The sequence below is a fragment of the Anas acuta genome, chromosome 4, assembly GCF_963932015.1.
Source record: "Anas acuta chromosome 4, bAnaAcu1.1, whole genome shotgun sequence".
NCBI lineage: Eukaryota > Metazoa > Chordata > Aves > Anseriformes > Anatidae > Anas > Anas acuta.
The window spans coordinates 23,078,575-23,096,842 of record NC_088982.1 but is presented as its reverse complement, the minus strand read 5'-3'; the positions used below and the strand labels follow the sequence as shown (position 1 = coordinate 23,096,842).

The window sequence follows — 18,268 nt, the reverse complement described above, 5'->3', positions numbered from 1 at the left end:
AATAAGAATTTATCAATTTGACTTCAATTTAATTTTTAGGAAGTTGGATTTTAGTAATTAGAAACGTAAAACAAAGAGATACACCAAAGATGAAACTGACTATTGCACTTAGAAATAAACTAGTAATGTTAATTAAGGACATTGTGTCAAATGCTATCACTTTCCTCAACTTCAACCTGATAGTACCTTAAAAGGCAGAAGGAAATAACAGCATCTTACTTATGGTATTTTTTGGTCCACGTGATTCCTAATAGCATACTAAATGTGCAGTTCTGACATCATGTTATTCTCCTCATGCAGAATGATGTATTTTGATAATAAAGTACAATATCGTAATAGGATGACAAAATTATTACTATGTTCTGTCTGTGCAAGTTAGTCTGAGCACATTCATATAAAACATATCACTCAAGAAACAGCCAGTCGGATTTGAAGTAGATTTGGTTTGTAATTAGACCTTGTATAGATAATTTATTTTATTGTCCCTCCAAATAAGATTAAGATATGTGATGGATTTTACTAGGCCTAGCTTGTGGCCAGCATTGCCTGCGTTAAGACACAGAAGGCTGACACTGTTACAAAGTTATTTTCACAAATAAAACACAACTGTTGTAAACCAAGTACTGCAAAAAAAGGGATACAAAAAAAGCGCTGACTTATGAATGATGGAGAACACCTAATGCAGTTAAAGTAATGTTTGTATAACTACACTGAAACAAAAGAATCGGTTAAAACTGATTTAACAAGTCCCATATTATTGTAAACCAAAGACTTGTATTCAAGTCTAGTAATGTTTTATTTATTACAGCCACAGTCGATACATTTAAAGTCACAGGTCTGTTCACAGAACCAAGGCCACAGATTTATATTATTATTTATTTATTTTTTAATTTTGACAGTTCTAGGAGGTTGTGTAATATTTCAGAAGTATAGTAAAATACCAAGGAGAAGATTAAGAATTTAGCGTACTGAATTAAATTATGGATTTCACAAATGTGTGGTAAAAATACTATTGTCCTTTATAAACAGAGAATAATCCAGAACACCGCCAGAGAAATTATTTCTTGTGAAATCTGCATTCATGGAAAAAGGCTATACCACAAAGGCTCAAAAGTACAACCGCGAGCTTAATCCACTCAATCTGATTTACCACAACCCTTCCTCCACAAACCTTTGATGTGGAAAAAAGTCAGAGGTGTGGCAGTTTTCATAAAACATCCTCTCTAAGAACAACAATGTTATTTATTCATGATTTCTAGCTTTAAAATCCACCAGACATGCTACGGTTTTCTGAAGACAAAGAATGGTCCAGAAGCGTAAGTCATGTTGCTCCACTGCAAAATTTCTATTTGGCTGTGGGCACACCATGCAAGGGAAGATCCTAAATCTGCAGTGCAGTTTCTTTGATGTCTGAAGTAAACACTGGAAATGGGGCATACCCTGTTCTGAGCTACACTGAGAAGCTTGGCCTCACTCTCTCATTTCCCTTTCGGGAAATTATTACGTTCTCCTTGGCATTGGAGAGGCCACACCAGGGGTGCTGCACCCAGTTCTGGGCAACAGCCTACAGCTGCTTCTAGGGCAGTTACAAACATGTGAAGCCAAGCTTTTTTAGCAGCGTCAGCACACCAAAGGCAACAACAATGTACTACAGCTCAGGAAGTTCACATGGACATTAGGAGAAGCTGGAGCTGGCTGTCCAGGGGGCTGTGACTTTCTGTCCTTGGAGCTTTAGAAAACCCAGCTGGACAAGCCCATGGCTGACCGAGTTGATGCTGGCAGCACTCTTCAAGAGGGAAGTTAGCCCAGATGACCTCCTGAGCTCCTCTTGCAACCAGCAATCCAGTCTCTCTGAAAAACCCACAGGCTTAGTCATCTGGGCTCCCTGTTTTGGGGGATTTCAACCCCATTTGGGCTTAACCCCCACAACTACTTGGAGTACATCATAACTGTCCATTTTTTTCATCCAAAAGAAACACAGTTCATGCATACCAAGACTGCTCAGTGATGTGAGTCAAAGTGTATTAGATGGTGATGATCTCAGAAATGTGCTCCAGCTCTGGATGAACATGGATGCATCCTGCAAATATTTAGGAAAGGAGTGGAAAAACCAACGCTTACAGCCTAGGTCTGCATAAATGAGCACGAAGGATGGATGAGTTGCTCCCTCCTTAGGATCCACAGTCATTAATTCTCTCTCATACCCGAGTGCCTAAGTCAACCTTTTCTTACAGGATGTAGTACACAGCTAACAAGGCTAATTAGCCTGAGGGCTGCAGTGTGCCGACGCAGCAGTGCTATTTCTGCTCCAAAGCAACTTCGCTCAGTACTTGGCTGGAGTCATTGTACTGCACAGTGTTTCTTGTAACTTATCATAAAAGCTACCGTGTACTTCGCTTCATTTCACATACTTCATATTTTTTCTTCTTCCCCAAACAGCTACTGAAGCCCTTAGATCAAGCACTGATACAAGACAATGTATTTTATTTTCTTTGCCTTAACACAGGCACATTTTCTCACCCAATTCTACCAGAGCACAAAGCATCATATCTTCACAATTGAGTAGAATAAACTTTGTTGAAAACCATCTTACTACTCAGCTACTGGTCTAAAATAAAAATGATTCTTGCCCCTTTGTAAACTGAAATTAGTCACAACTATAGCTTTATCGTTAAGGAAGCACCAATTCACTATTACTATATGTGCTTACTTAAATGACCAGCGCGACAGAAGACAGTTTTAATAGGGAACTGAAATCAACTAAGTTGTAGAAACAGCAACAACAACAAAGTTACTGAGAAAAGGCAGAAATTAAGAGGAAATGTGACTGAATGATAGATGGGAAATACCCTATTATAGGCATACAACAGATAAGCCCGCATTCTGCTGCTTTCCATTTATGTCCCCAGGAGGCACCCAGCAGAACCCCACTGGCTCTAGCCTCAGACATGGTACTGTTCCCCGCAGCATCACTCGCAGAGGCTTGCTCAGAAAACAAAACAGCACGCTGCAAGAGCAGTGCTATGTTTCTAACATCCTGTAAATCACATAAAAAGAGATAAAACATTCCTTCAACTAGAAAGGTGTTCTGGATAAGACACTCAGCATACCTATCCTGTATTTTAATCCCTACCTCCAACTCTAATGGGATATGCTTGTTTAATTGGAGTTTTGAGTCTGGTGACTACATTAATGAAACTGAAGAACTGCTGTATTCATAATAATTTGTGAAACTTTAAGGAAACAGAATTGCATCTAGTTAAGAAGAGCTACAATAATTAGTATGGATGGCAGATAAGCTGGTTTAATTAAATAAAATCTAACCTGATTTACAGTGACAGCAAATCTGTGAAGCTGGCAGTTCCCAACAACAAGAATGTCACGCAGGCAAATTCCAGCTTCCAGGCTGCTGCTACAGATGAACGGATTAGCTGAATGACATTCTTCTAGCAGACAACATGAGACAGGAGCTGCGAGATGAGCTTTATGCACCTTCTAATGGTAATTCGGATGCTCTGAAATCCAAATGATAGCCCACAACGAACTGTGGTAATGAAACTGTATCTGCAAAACTATAAGCCAAGGCATAAAAATAATAACCCTAAGATCATCTCCAGCATTGAAAACAACCACAAAAACGGCATTGTCTCAAGTAAGACAGTGTCTTGGTGAGCTCACACCTTTCCTACAGGTGCTAGCTCTTGCTGACTGCTGCATCATAAGCCAGTTCACCACCACGCTGTCCTGCCTACCTGTCCTGCACTTTGCCTCAGCTGCAGTTAACCTTTTGTCAGTGCTCGTGATTAGAAAGCTGATCTGAAATCTGTTTTATTTTTTTCTTGACTACTTTTAGGTAGAAGACAGGCTCTTCCTGACGTGCTGTATAGACAATGAAAAATGACAGCTGGCTCCAGTGGGGTTAGACCTACTGGAGACCCTTAGAAACCAGATGCTTTGATGAGGCTGAATGCTGAGCTGAGACCACCATCAGGGCCCTCCTGCTCTCTGTGCATCCCTATTTGAGTTCTGAGGACAGCACCAAATTAGCCACGTACACATTTATAGCCTTTCTGCCAAATAATAGGCAATCACTGTTTAAGCAGGACTGTGTGAGGTGTGATTTCTGAAGGCTTGCAGCTCAGTCAAATCACTGCCAATTTTCATTACAGTACTCCAGGGTGCTCCTTCTCAGTGTGAACTATTTCCATGCTAAAGTCTGACCTTCAAACACAAGCTGTTTTCCTATTAAAGTCACTTTTATTTTTAATAGGGAAATTACATATTACATTCTTGTGTTAGTAAACAGATGATGTGTATGTACAAACAGTTGCCGAACATTAATCTCTGGGATAAAATATGTCATGGAAGATAGCCCAGCTGAATATAATTCCAAAAACATATATGGGAGCGAACAGGAGTTAACACTGAAGCCCTGTGAAAGTGCCTGTTTGCAAGCACCAGAGATTCTGCCCTCAGAGTGCAGGCTGCCCACTCTCTCTTGCTGATGGTTGCACTGGTTGGAGTCGAGGCACAGCGATGGAAAAGCTGCTTCATGTGCATGGGCTGCAGTCCCACTGTGACTTCCATCCAACCAAGGCTTGACACAGCTCTGTAAGGAGGTTGCTCAGCCCCATCCTGTTACTGTGTGTTTGCAGAGTATCGTTACACCTCTGGTCACCCAGGGAAGAGCTGCTTGCTCCTTTGAATCTTTGCACCTACCTAAAGAAACAATTCCTGTGTCATTTCTCTGTGCTCGGTGTCCCAGCATTTTGCAGTGCATCAGTACCAAAGCTTGCATGGAGATCCTGACCTCACTTCCTTCACAGCCTACTTCTTTGCTAGCTTAGTTGCTGGTGTAAATGCACACAAATAAGTTTATTTTAACACAGTGTTGGGATCTGTTGTGCATCCACAGAGTTCTGAAACCCTGGATGAGCAGAGGGCATCTTGGAAGCAGTCCTAAACGCATATCCACTAAGAAACCTTCTATTCTCTTCCTTGAAGTATTCTAATTGCTTACATTTGCTGGGTGGGCAGGATGGATTCTTGCCATGGGAATTTTTAAATGCATTATGATATTAAAAATGTGCGTTTTATAACCTTTGTCTACTAACTGCAGTGAGAATTTCTGTATAAGAATTATCTAAGGATGTGATGCAAATAAGGTTAAAAATTACTTAGCAGCCATACCAAGCAAGGAAGTGGCTGCCAAACCTCCTAATGCTAGTATGCTCTTGTCACATACAACTATTCAACTGAATTATTCCTTTTAAACTGCCTTTTTTTTTTTTTTTCACTAATACTGCACAATAGCATCGTGTATTACCCCTGTAACTAAAAGCTTTGAATACCAATAGGTAACAAATGTCCCTAAATATTATGGAAACCTTGTCTCTGAAAATAATACCATAATAATAACTTATTTGCATTTCTATAGTGCCTTTCATCTGAGAATCTCAGAGCACTTTGCAAACAATGAGTTTGAATCATGTAGCTGCTAAGAGAGGGAAAAATGACTTGAGTTTCCCAGCACCCTGACTTCCTAGAAAATTAACACTAAACACTGTTGGCATTTGCTTCCCTTGGGATTTCTGTATGTAGAGAACATTACAATAAACATGCAAAGCTCCTCAAGACCGTTTAGGTAGACTGGGAAGGGAACAGATTGGTCTCAGTTATTTCTTCCAGTGTCCCCTTCCCAAACACCACCACCAAGCTTCAGGTGTCTACCTTCAGGTCTCCCAAAAGGAAGCTCTTCTTTTTTAGCCCTGCATCAAACTATGACCCTTTATACCAAGATGCAGTTTTTAAACATATTTGTTTGAAATTTTCCCTTCTATCAGTTCTGTGAAATGAGAAATTTAAAACATATATAGAACATTTATTTATTAATTTTTAAAATATACACTTTAATAGTTGGCTACACTTCACAGTGACATCTTACTTACAGAATACCCGGCATCTTGACTGTTAATGTGATTAACCAGTGCCACCTATTGGCTTAGCAGTCATACCCAGCTGTCAATTTATATATATTAAAAAAGGAGGCAATTAGTAAAATAAAAGAGGTCAAGACCCATGTTAAAATACAGAATTTAGGGGAAATATCAGTATGGAACTCACATGAAAAAAGAGAAAAGCTGTTCCTATATCCAAATACCAGCAGTCTTTCAACACTAATATACTGATTATTCACACAAGATAATGTTCTAATGTAAAACAAATGTTTGTTTGCTGAGAGTTCTAAGTTTTGTTATGGGTGTAATATGCTTACACGCAATAAATTTGGAGCCTGATCTAAAGGTCAGTGAAGTTTATGGAAAGATCTGTTAGTCTCTGTGAATCCTATATGAGGTTCTGTACTTGTGGCACAAATTGTAATCCAGAACCTTTTGATATCTTACTGACTCCCGAGGAGTTTGGATTAAACCCTTTGATTAATAAAAAAAAGTAAAACAAGAAATCTAGTGGGTATGGTATTGGTGAGGACTCTGAAGCTGAATTTTATCCCAACAACCAACCTCACACTACCCCTGGGGGACAGAACTGCCCTTACATGTTCTTAAAGTAAAGAAAAAAAAAAGAGGTTGCCCAGCAATCCTTTCCAGATCGTGCAAACAGTTTCTGGATTGTAGCTTGGGTGCCTAAGCATCCTTACATCCCTCAGAAATGACGTGTAGCAAACCGTGCAAATGCAAATATTTGCATGCAGATGCCAAAGCACAGTGGGAGCTCTAGCAGCACCATGGGCTGAAGGCAGAATCTCTCCAGGAGGTAGAATGCTGCATTCTGCAAACTGCACAAGTGGAAGAATTCAACAAAATCTAATTCTTTCATTTAATAATGCAAACTAGGAAAGGCTCTTGAAAACATGACAATTTACAAGCAATTATTGTCATACAATTAAATGATGTGACAGGAGAAACTGAAGACACAGCACATTTAGAGACACCAAAATTAAGTCTGAAAATTACCTCTGCAGAACACCAAAGCTTATTACAACTAAGCAGTGGAAAACAGCAAAGCCTGCAAGGACAGGAATTTGCAACTATAATCAAAATTAATGTCAAAGAAAAACTTCTGAAATCTAAAAGAGGACCTCTGAGTGAGCTGCACAAAGCTGCGTCGCAGAACACATACAAAGGACCAGTGCAGTAACAAAGATATATGCAAAAACCCTACTCATACATCATAACAAAACAAGTTACGGAATTACCTACACAACAGGAAAAAAAAAACAAACACAAAGCTGTACAATACTGGAAAATGTTTTAAACAACTAAGTTGTGTGTGCAGTGTTAGCTGTACCGAATCTTTCTGCCATCACTAGACCCAAGAGAAACCGATCAGGGTATGTTAATGAAGTGCCTGAGGGAAGGATGTGGTGGCGATCGATATGACCACGGGATCTCATAGACATTTAGTCTCCTCACCACCCTGCAGAGTCGAGTGCTGGAGGCAAACAAAATACTGTGTTGCAGGGTTTGAGAAGGCATGAAACAGGAGAGCCATAAAAACAAAACACAAAACCAAAACCAAGTGAAAGCAAGAGCCACACATACATTTCAAGGTACAGACCAGTACAGGACCATTAAGTACATCTTATTTTGAAGAAATTTCCATTAAGTACATCTTGTTTTGAAGAAATTCCTATAAACGCTCCTGCATGGCTTTATACCTGGCACCATGAGGCTAAGGACGAGCCCTGTGAGGCCTTTGGTAAAGCTGTGTCCCCTCTTCTCTGAACTTGTTCCTCAGGATAGAGAAAAAGGCCATGCTCTGCGTCACTACAATGTGGCTGCAGTCTGGTGGGCCAGCTGGGAAAGTGAGGTGGACAAATCTAGCTGACCATGGGGCTTCAAGAGTGATGGGCACTGAGATACCCACAGAAGTGACATTTGCTACCCATGAGGTAGGCCTACTTCAATAAAGCAGGAGTCTTCTCTCTGCAGCAGTTCTTTTCTTAATACTACGCAGTGAGGACTAGCAAGTAGCATCACAGCACATTAAGAGCAGTACATGGCTGCGGCAGAAGCAGTTACTGAAGATGAAGAAACTACCTGACACTGCTGGCAAGGGGGAGCAGCTGCAAGAGAATAGGCCTGGGCGAGGCAGGGGGCATGCCAAAATTCAACTACACCTTGTCTAGAGGGGAGCATCTCAGTCCATTTCTCCTGCCCTTGTTCCCCGTGCAAGTTCTGCCACACCACAGCCACCCCCGTGCCAGTGCCGTATGACAACGCCCAGCTTTGAGGCCAAGAACTCCAGGCAGGGCCGGTGGCAGAGGCAACAAAACCCAGAACCCCGCACAGCTGCCTCCCCCCGACACGGGGTGCAAGCCCCCAAAGGCACCCAGCGAGTGACAGACACAGCAGGATGGACTGACTTCTCCTGCCCCCATTCCCTCCTTCCAGTTCTCATGATTCATCTAGACATGATCTTTTGCAAAGATTATACAATCTAGCCGGAAGGGCCTTTTAAAATATTTTTTCTAATGCATCTTTTTATGATTCCACTATTTTTGTGAGTCAATTTTGTTTTCTCCCTGATTTTATTAATTTTTCTTGCTACCCACAGTTAGTTGATGACATAATAAGATAAGAGCAAATTTGTACTTTAATAATCTTGAGGAGTTAGCAACAGAAAAAGAACAGTATGTGTACCAATCACTTGCTCCTTTTGAGAAGATGTAATCAAAACAACAAAGTTCAACTAACCTCAAACACCTCCCAAAGGTATTTATTTACCTTTCACAAGTGCGATATAGGATATAACAACTAAAGAACATCTAGAGGTGGCATACCAAGTTAATTACTCAGTGACCAAACTCCAGGCTACCTTCCAAACTTGGAATGACTTTAGCAGTCTTTTCCAGCTTTTTGCTTATATTTTGAAAATAACGATATGAATATTGACTATTATTCTTACAGAGGGAAACGTGAAAGTACTCAGACTGTATTTTTCACAATGGTCTTGTTTGCATAACTCAAGGGGACATAAAGAAGGCACATGGACCGTCATGCCTCAGTGCACGCAGGTTGGTGCGTTCAGTCCCTCTGGTGCTACGGGTATTTTGTGCCCCTCCATGACATTGCAACTGTGCCGCAGCAGGAATGTCATGCAGCACATTCAGTGCACCATATAACACAAATTCAAGTTTTTCTGCTAAGCCCCTTTGTGTCAAAATGATGTGAGCATAAATGTTATGTTTCCCATACAGAAAACAATCCCATTAACTCACAATCTGTGCAGAAGCATAAGAACGACAAGCGAAGGCACTGTAATCCAAAAGTACTTTGAAACAGACAGGAAAACCATTACAAACAGGAGTTGTGAAAGAAACGCAGCAGTTAGCACTGAGATGTACACCAACCTATTCACACGGAATATTTTGACTGGGGAATTTTGATGGATGCTACCCCATGAGCCACAATGACCTTTAAAGGAGGATAAAGATCTTTTATGATGCTATACTCTCAACAGCAGTGTGGGAGATGGTTGAAAGGATAGACTCGACTTCATTTCCATTTCTAGCACTGCCAGACACTAACAGTCTTCAACACAATCTGTGAAGGTATTTGTACTTTGGCCACAGAATAGATAAAAAGACAATGTGCAAGTCATATTTTCCTTTTGCACCCACATACAGTTAACCACAGTCAAGCCCACAACTTGGGATCTCATATCTTTTATTTGAAATGATTCTGAATTTGCATAATGACTATGAGGAGCTGACTGGTATTAATGCTAGAATAATACACGAGCGGTAGAAGTGCTCAATGGAATTACATAGTATTATGCACAGTTGATTATAGAAAGCATAAAACAGAAAATCCATAATTAAAACAGGTGGTGTATAAGGAGATCATTTTTACCTCTGTTTTCTAAAGGAAGGAAGAATATATGATGATCTCTTTTCTACATGCTTCTTCCATTGTCTTTTGTAAAAATGTTTTTAACTCATTGACTGATTACAGACCTGACAAAATGATACGAATCCCAAATATTATGAAGATCCAAGATAAAAACAGACCATCAGCTAAATAAGAGAAATCCTGTAAATGAGTCTCCTACTCCCATTTGTAAATGAACCCATCAAAAGAAAAGCTGTAACAGGAGCTATTAGACACTTCAAAAATGTCTCAATTGAGGGAAACCTTCACCTGAAACATGCAGTCCACTGCAGGACATACATCTGTGGTAAAATAATCTTTATGGCAGATTATTGCTTTATATTATTATCTATATTTTGCTTGGATGCATAGACCCACTTCCTGACATGGTAAAATAATGCACAGGCAGAAACTGGATTTGAAAAATTTATGAATAACGACATTCACTAGTGAAAGGTAATGAAATTCATTCCAAGCAAGGAAATTTTCAGGGATTTTTTTAATCTTTGGTAGTTTTTACTGACTAATGAGCCTATTTTGTGCCTGTACATGTTGCTATAAGCACTACCAGTAGTGCTATGGAAGAAACAGTGCAGCTGTACATTGCATAGTTCATTTTCCTGTGTATTTCCTTAACCGGTGTGGAGACAGTGGAGCTGTCATGAAAAGTTAGACCATCTTCTGTGAGGAATGGCACAGGTATATTTGAACCTGCCGCAGGCTGGAGGAGAAATCCAAAGGCCACAAGAGGTCCCTTCCAGTCTCCTCTTCTAAGATTTGCAAAACAATAAATAGCTGCATAACAAAAGAACCGCCTGGGGTCCTCTGTCCTCTGCCTGGGGTCCTCTGTCCTTCTAACAGAGGTCCTTTGACCTCTGCTATGGTGCTGTGGTCCTATTTCTGATTAAAATGGCATGTCATGTAACTCAACTGCGTTCATTTTGCTCACCACAGAATGCTTATTTCTTTATAATCCCATGTTGTAAATAACTTGTATTTCAAAGTAAATCATCATACATACTTTGCTACAGCCTTGATATGCCAAATACAGAATTACATAAATAGAAATGCTTCAACAACACTGCATAAATCCTCATCACTTTTAAATGTAATCCAATAAATTTATAAGTAAATCAAGACCATTACTAAACTGTAATGGGATCTCGTCATTCTCCTAACATTTACCAGTAACGAAAAAGGAATCTGAATACCAAAAAGAAAGCTACCACTTACTGTTCACTGGTCTTGGTGTCTGAGCTATTTCAAATATGATGGGGTGGAAAATGAAGAAGAAAAACAGCTGTTTTTTTTTCAGAAAAAAATAACTTAGTCTTGCCAGAACACTATAGACAATTCTGTATGACTCTAGCCACCAGGATTATTTATCAAGGTAGAAAATATTTTCCCTCTGATTTCTAGAATTCACGCGGCCTTTATTAAACCACAGCAGGTATGAAAAAATAAAAAGATGAAGCTCATTTTAAGGAAACCATTTATAAAGCAGTCACACATGATTTATGTTATGTTTGATGATCACGGTGTGGCAGGATCCTCCAGATGTCTCATGCTGGCACAGGAAGGTGAGGAAAACTGTTAGGAACAAAATAACCCTTAGATTTGATTCCTACACAACACACTGGACTCCTTTTAGATCAGACTCTGTACCTTAGACTCCTGACATTATTGAACACTGTAATTTCCTTACCTATTTCTTAGTATGGCTCCATTTTTGTATATGGAAATAAGAACATTCAGATAACGAGGTCTTTACAATTAACCTCGCTCCCCATGTAAAGATAGACAAAAATGGATCATTTACAATGATGCCTGTGGAAAGAATTACTCTCTTTGGGAGATTTGTTTTTAGGTACGCCTACTCCACAGATATTTCTACTTCTGTATTTTGAGATATCTTCTCTGGCTGAATATGCACTGTCATGCTTGTACAAAATTCGCACTGAAGTGAGTAGGGTAAGGCAATTCAGAGCAACAGACTGTTTCAAAACTTCCAACATTTCAGAGGTTGTTGCTAACACCAAGACTATTGACTAATTAGTGAAGCAATTAGACAAACTCATGGAAGCAAAGGATCTCACGGATTATTAAACACAAAGATCCTTGTCATTTTGTCCCTGTGATCTCATTTTCTACTGTTGTGCATCTGAAACTGTCAGGAAGAATAGCAGGCTCCATTGGGCTCACTATGCCTGATCTTACTGCATTTGCTTCTTGTTTATCTTAGAATAGCTGACGTGCATAACTACAAACATGGATAAACTGTCTCATCTATGAGTATTAAACCCACATGGTTATTTATTAGCTCTCCATCTTAAAAGTAATCTTAATCTGATAAAACCCAGTCAGTGAGATCACTTGTGAATATATGTGCAAACTGAGGCAGTGTCAGGGCTTCTGTTACGTTCACCCTGAAGTGCCTATGTTGCACGGTCAGGCATCAGCCTTGTACAACACAAATAAATAATACTAACTAGCAGATAATATATATTGGAACCACCATCCTAAAGAAGGGGTTTGGAGGGTTTGCACAAGACATCGAGTTTGCCATTTTTTTTAAAATTTGTACTTCTTTATGCTTCCGAATGCCTATTTGGTACTTTTATGAAGTACATGCTGTGGCTTCTAAGAAATGCAACTGTAATAAATAACACAAACACATCGAAGGGTGTAGGTGTCAGCACTGCCTGGCCCAGAGGCAACGCTACAGCTGGGGAGTTGCTTGAAATGAAGGCTGTCCAGACAGGGCTCTCGGTCATTAATTCTCATTTCATCTTAATGTTTTGTAAAATGTTACTCATTATAGACTCTAAATATTCATCTTATAAATAACATTGCTACGCATCATACATGCACTGCACTGAGATGTGTCTCAATACCTGCTTCAGGAAGAGTAACAGAGGGCTGGTGGACAAAGCTGGAAATTTACAATGCAGAGATGAGCCTTGTTTCATGAGCCTAATTGCTATTAGGAGTGAGATGGACTCTATTAATAAACATTTTTGACTATTTAACCATACTACAGGTGCATGTTACTATACTGAAGACTGCAGCTATGCCACCCAAGCAAACACAACGAGCAGGTTGTACAATCCTATTTTCCAATCTCTGACAATTTGACATCTCATCTCATCAGCTATGTGATCAGTCCCATGATCACAGAGTCAGATTAAGAGCAGGTGGATGAGGGACAGGTGATCGTGGTGGTGTGGGGTGTTGCAAGGTGGGTGTGTGGCACGTCTTGTTGCCTGATGCAGAGGCACACACACCACAACCTGCACAGATGCAGGGCTCCCTCCACATTACCCCACTGCACTCCCCACTTTCTGCTGCCACTGATTTAGCCCTACTCTGCTTTTGGCTAAAGATTTTGGAAGTAAGAGCCTCTCTTTGATACAAGACCTAAATTAATAAGATTAGCATCAGGCCAGTGGAGTTATTTTAGAGTTGCACTGGTACAACCATGATTAAATTGGGTTTTCTAATTCTATCTGTTATTATCCTTCTTTAATTAAAATTCCAGTAAGGGGATAAAGCAGCTGTCTTGAACCCCACTGCCTGCATTAAAAACTGCCAGAATTTTCTGTATTCCTTACACATGACTGTCTACAACTACATTACATCTACCACATTCAGTATATAAAAACCTTAAGTTATTGGTGGCTAAATATTGGTAGTGTATTATGACTGCAGCCTGAAAGGATATCCTATCATAAAACACTCAGATGAAAAAGTCAAAGAAATTTCACTTGTTTTACATGAAAAAACCTACTGTCATAGCTTGAGTTAGAAGCTCAGTAACTTCTTGATGTGAAGTTTTCTTTCTGTAGTAAGTATTTAAAGTCTAGTGCAGGATTTTGTCTCGTGTGTTCACACTTTGTGAACATGCATGTGCCCACGCAGACAAACATGTAGGATTACTAACCAGAATTATTTCGGTGCATGGCTTCAGAGAGAGGACACCAAATGCGGTACCCATTGCGATACATTGTTCTCGTCTTGGTGGGACATAAATCCCACCACAGAAGACGTGGTCTTCTTAGAAGCAAGCCATAGAAATCCCCGCAGGCCTGCTGCACAGCAGGCTGCTGCTCAGCTGAAGGCCACCTCACTGCCCGTGGCCAGGCAGCAGAGGAGCTGCTCAGTGCAGAGCAGGAAAGGTGGCACGATGCTGCCTCTCATCTCCTGCCAGGTCTCGCACCTCACTGGGGGAGAGGCTCACAGCAACAGCTCCACTCCATACTCATGTAGCCCATCACCTAACATAGCATTTCAGGTAACAGTATCACACAGAACTTCTGCCCACATTTCATATTCCCTCGCCCTACTTACAAACTGCATGAAGAATACAGGGACCTCAAGCTCCTTGTCACCTGTCATGGCAAGGGTGACCATTCTGCTCAACAGCAGCTCCAGTGTCCTACAGGCACCTTGACTGTGCTGTATTCTTGTTTAATAAAAGGATGTGGGCATACAACAAATGGAGCTGATCACGCAAAGATATCCAAAGAAATAAAACAGTATTAGTAAAGTTACAAAGTACAAAAAAAAAAAAAGGTAGGTTCTGCTCTGTTTTAATACGATTTCTTCAATGGCACACAAAATGGTTACAGAACCTAAGTTGTAAATGCATACAAACCTGAAGGTTTACAAGTGTCCTTCTGGATAAAATCTAAACTCCTCTGTAAGGCTCTTACTGCTACAACAGCATTTAACACAACCCAGTCTGTTCTTCAGTACTGCTTGTATTACAGCTGTGAGCGTTGCCTTTTGAACATAAATACCCAGTTCTCACGTGCTGGCAGCAAGTTTGAAAACTGTCCACAACAGTGAGGTCTGTGTTTTTGTACATACATTCATACCACTTTATACACTTTATATGATTGCATAGAAAAATAAATGTTAAGTATTTTTTTCAATGTATTTAAATAACTGTCACAGGGTTAAAAATGTTAAGTCCTGTTTTTTTTTTTTGTTTGTTTGTTTGTTTGTTTTTTACCTGGGTAGGGTAAATACCTAATGTAAACTTTTGGAGCTTACAATATCAGATGCTGCTAAGCAGGAAAATGACTGGTTTTCTGGTAGTTTTGCTCAGCAAAAGACTGTCTGGTTCAGATCTACCTGCCCTGCCTTGCAAAAGGAGTTACAGCTGATGTGAGACTTGGTCCTACAAACAGAAAGAGAGTCAGGCCTTGCTTTCTGCTCAACCATGCTGACAACAAAGGTGGTTCTGCGGCATTAAGAGAAAAAGAGAAAAGGTCGTATAGAAGTAGAAATACTAAAAATGGCCAGCTCTTTTCCAAGCCTACTGAACTGCAGTGTCTGACCACAGGGCCTCCTTAAGTAAGGCGTACTTCAATCAGGGCCCGTACCAAAACCAGATACTTGAATCATGTTGCTCTCCTGAACACTGAGATATCTACTCAAGTTTGCCTTTAAAAGTGTTGAATTTTTTTTTCCAAGTGTAGCTGTGTTTGTAGCTCTCAAACGCTGCAGTGATGTGTGTCACGTAACACCATAAATAGGTACTAAGTTAGGTAACCAGAACTAACACTTTGCGTAAAAAAAGTCCTGGAGTTATTTGTCTCCACATCTCCGCAACACCTCCCTTGCAATTTCATACACTTGAACATCTGTGTTTTAATTTAGCTAAGGAATAAATTCCACCCAGATTATATAAAATTGTCTTTATAAAAAGATCTTCATGCAACATATCCAAGCAGGGACACCATATGGTATTTTGGGGCTGGACAAAGTGGACCATCATTAATGGTATTATTCTGGCTTTGGAGTATTAACATTCCCATAATTATATTTTTCTCAAGAAAAGCACAAGATTTCAGGTAAAAATATTATAATGTGCCTGGAATATGCTAAGAATCAAAGGCTATACCTTTCTCTTATCACATATGGCAATTACATAGCAATAAAAGCAAGCACAATTCTTCATCTGTTATGAGTTATGCACCCTTATGTTCACTAACAGTGAACCACAAACGCACACCACATTTTAGTTTTCCTTTCCTGTGTACATCAACATGCGTAAAAATACATGTAATTCCTGCAAAGCAGCCTGTAACAATAGGTCCAAACAAAAACATTACTAAGACTCATTTCTTCACTCATCAGTTACATGAATGATCCTCATCTAGTCAACAAAACTAACTGCAGGTGAGAGTTTTGCCTTATGTATCATGAGAAAATACATAAATTGGGCACTGAACATTTGTGCTTTATTCCAACAAAGTGTTTTTCATATTAATACAATGTCCTGGATTAAGCAAATCACTGGAAAATAAGCCAAGTTGGACAACTTGTAATAACTCAAGAAACTCAAACTCATTCATTAGTGTAACACAAGGAAATCTCAGGCAGTCTAAGGGGAAACTGGTGAAATTCAAACTGTACAAATTAGTTTTATAGTGTGTTTGTACAAAGGAGGCATTAAAGAACTGTGGCAATCTATTATTACCCCTCTAACTTTATAAATAATTTTAATATTTGAAAATTTAAATGGCTCTGGGAGGAACAGAACCCATGAGCATAGCCTTTCTGCATTAAAAAAGGGAATTTAAAACAAAGTTTGTTCATGATCTCAACACAATTGCTTCTGTTGCTACAGACAAAATGTTTTGAAAAAGCAGCAGACCCAGAAAAAAAGAAATCCCATGTTGGAACTTAGAAATGGAGTATTCAGAGGAGCTGCACGGAGAAGAGAGCTGTGTTCAGCAGGACGAACAGATGGAAAAGTCAGCATCCTTCCCATGTGAAGTGCTGGGTGCAAGTTAGCCCTACCTACGCTTTCAGGTAAGCATAGCTGACACCCTATGTCAGGACACATTCAGATGCTACATGAAGGCATTATCAATCTGTCTTCTGTGAAACCACCTGTGTGTGGCATTTGGCTTTACACACACCCCTCTTTAATGTATTCATTTCTCTCTACTATATTACAGTCTTCCCAGACATGAAAGGCTCCTTCCCAACTAAAACATAAAGAGCTTGAAGTAAAAAATGACTGATGCCTTAACTAATCAAAGCAGTAACTAAACCCTAACTAGAACTAGCAAAGGGCTAACTTCCCTGCTGCCGGAAGAGCCACAAGGAGTTAAAATGATCTGAATTTGACTGCGTGTCCCAATTCACAGGACTTCATTTCCAAAAGGGAAATCCCTAACTCTGCTGAAGGCGTCAGTTTCAACCAGGACTTGCATTACCTTCTACCCTCACATAATTTCTCGAAACAGCTTGATTTTCTGCTTCAAGCAGTGACGAGAGTCACTGGGATGGTCTCAATCCATAGTGCTGGTGTCACCGCTCAGTATAAGGGGGGCCGTCTGGAAGTTTGCACCTGTCAGACTTAACATGAGCTGTATATCAGTGGAAGGCATCGCATAGGCACTACTGAGCAGTAAATAAGCTGACATTATCTGATTGCCGTGACAGTCCACAGATTCCGACAGGAAACACTAAAAGCACTTATTACAATCAGACGAATGTAACTTACTTCCCCTCTCAGCTTGAAGCAACCAAAATATCTTACGACAAGCGATAGATTATTTAAAGCAAAATATTCAATGTCTCTTAGCCCAAATATGTATTTAAAATATGCCTGATTGCTTATATCTACTGAATCAAGAAAACAGACCTATTTATACTCAAATAATACAGGAGCTTTAGTGTTTCTAAGGATCCAATCATCTTCAGTGATATGGAGGATGATTAATTAATGCCAACAATTTGAGCAAGAAAATACTGCTAATTACTAGAGAAAAACACCGTCTCACTTATCTACAAAATTTGGTTTAGAAAACAAGAGACTGTAAAATGAAGTAATTCTGTTCCTATTAGTCATGCTCACTGTTGCTTTTTGTTTTTAAGGATTTCTTATTTATTTTTTAGGGATTTCTGTTCTATTTTACAAATAACCACTTTCCTACTTGCATTATAAAAATATATTTAAGTCATACTAAAGCCTGCCCTTAAAGAACGGACCAAGCCCTGATTCATCAGAGTTCTCCAATATCCACTTATTAAACGGATACAATTCAAGAGAGGCGTTATTTTAAGTCTGTGCAAACTTGGAAGTCTTCCTGCGAGCGGCAGCAGTGTTAGTCCCCGAGCTCCTCCGGCACCGCCGTGCACAGCTGCCGATGGAGGTGGGGGGCTGGCAGCCCCCTCCTTCTGTCCTGCCACCCTCAGTGCCACAAGGAATGGGCACCAAGGCACTGATGGGCTGAAAATTAACAAGGAAGGCTTCGGAGGCGTTTGCTGTAGCTCGAGTATGCTAGATGCTTTACCGAGTAGGAAGAATTTAACCTTTTTATTTCCCCCAGCACTCTTGCATTTTGAACTCTTCA

General features: G+C 39.9%; 1 protein-coding gene across 1 annotated transcript in view; it reads right to left on the bottom strand.

The window, feature by feature from the left end:
* The window catches only part of NWD2 (NACHT and WD repeat domain containing 2), a 57,791-nt gene that overhangs the window by 37,418 nt on the left and 2,105 nt on the right, over positions 1-18,268 (bottom strand). The gene's annotated exons all lie outside the window — the stretch shown is intronic.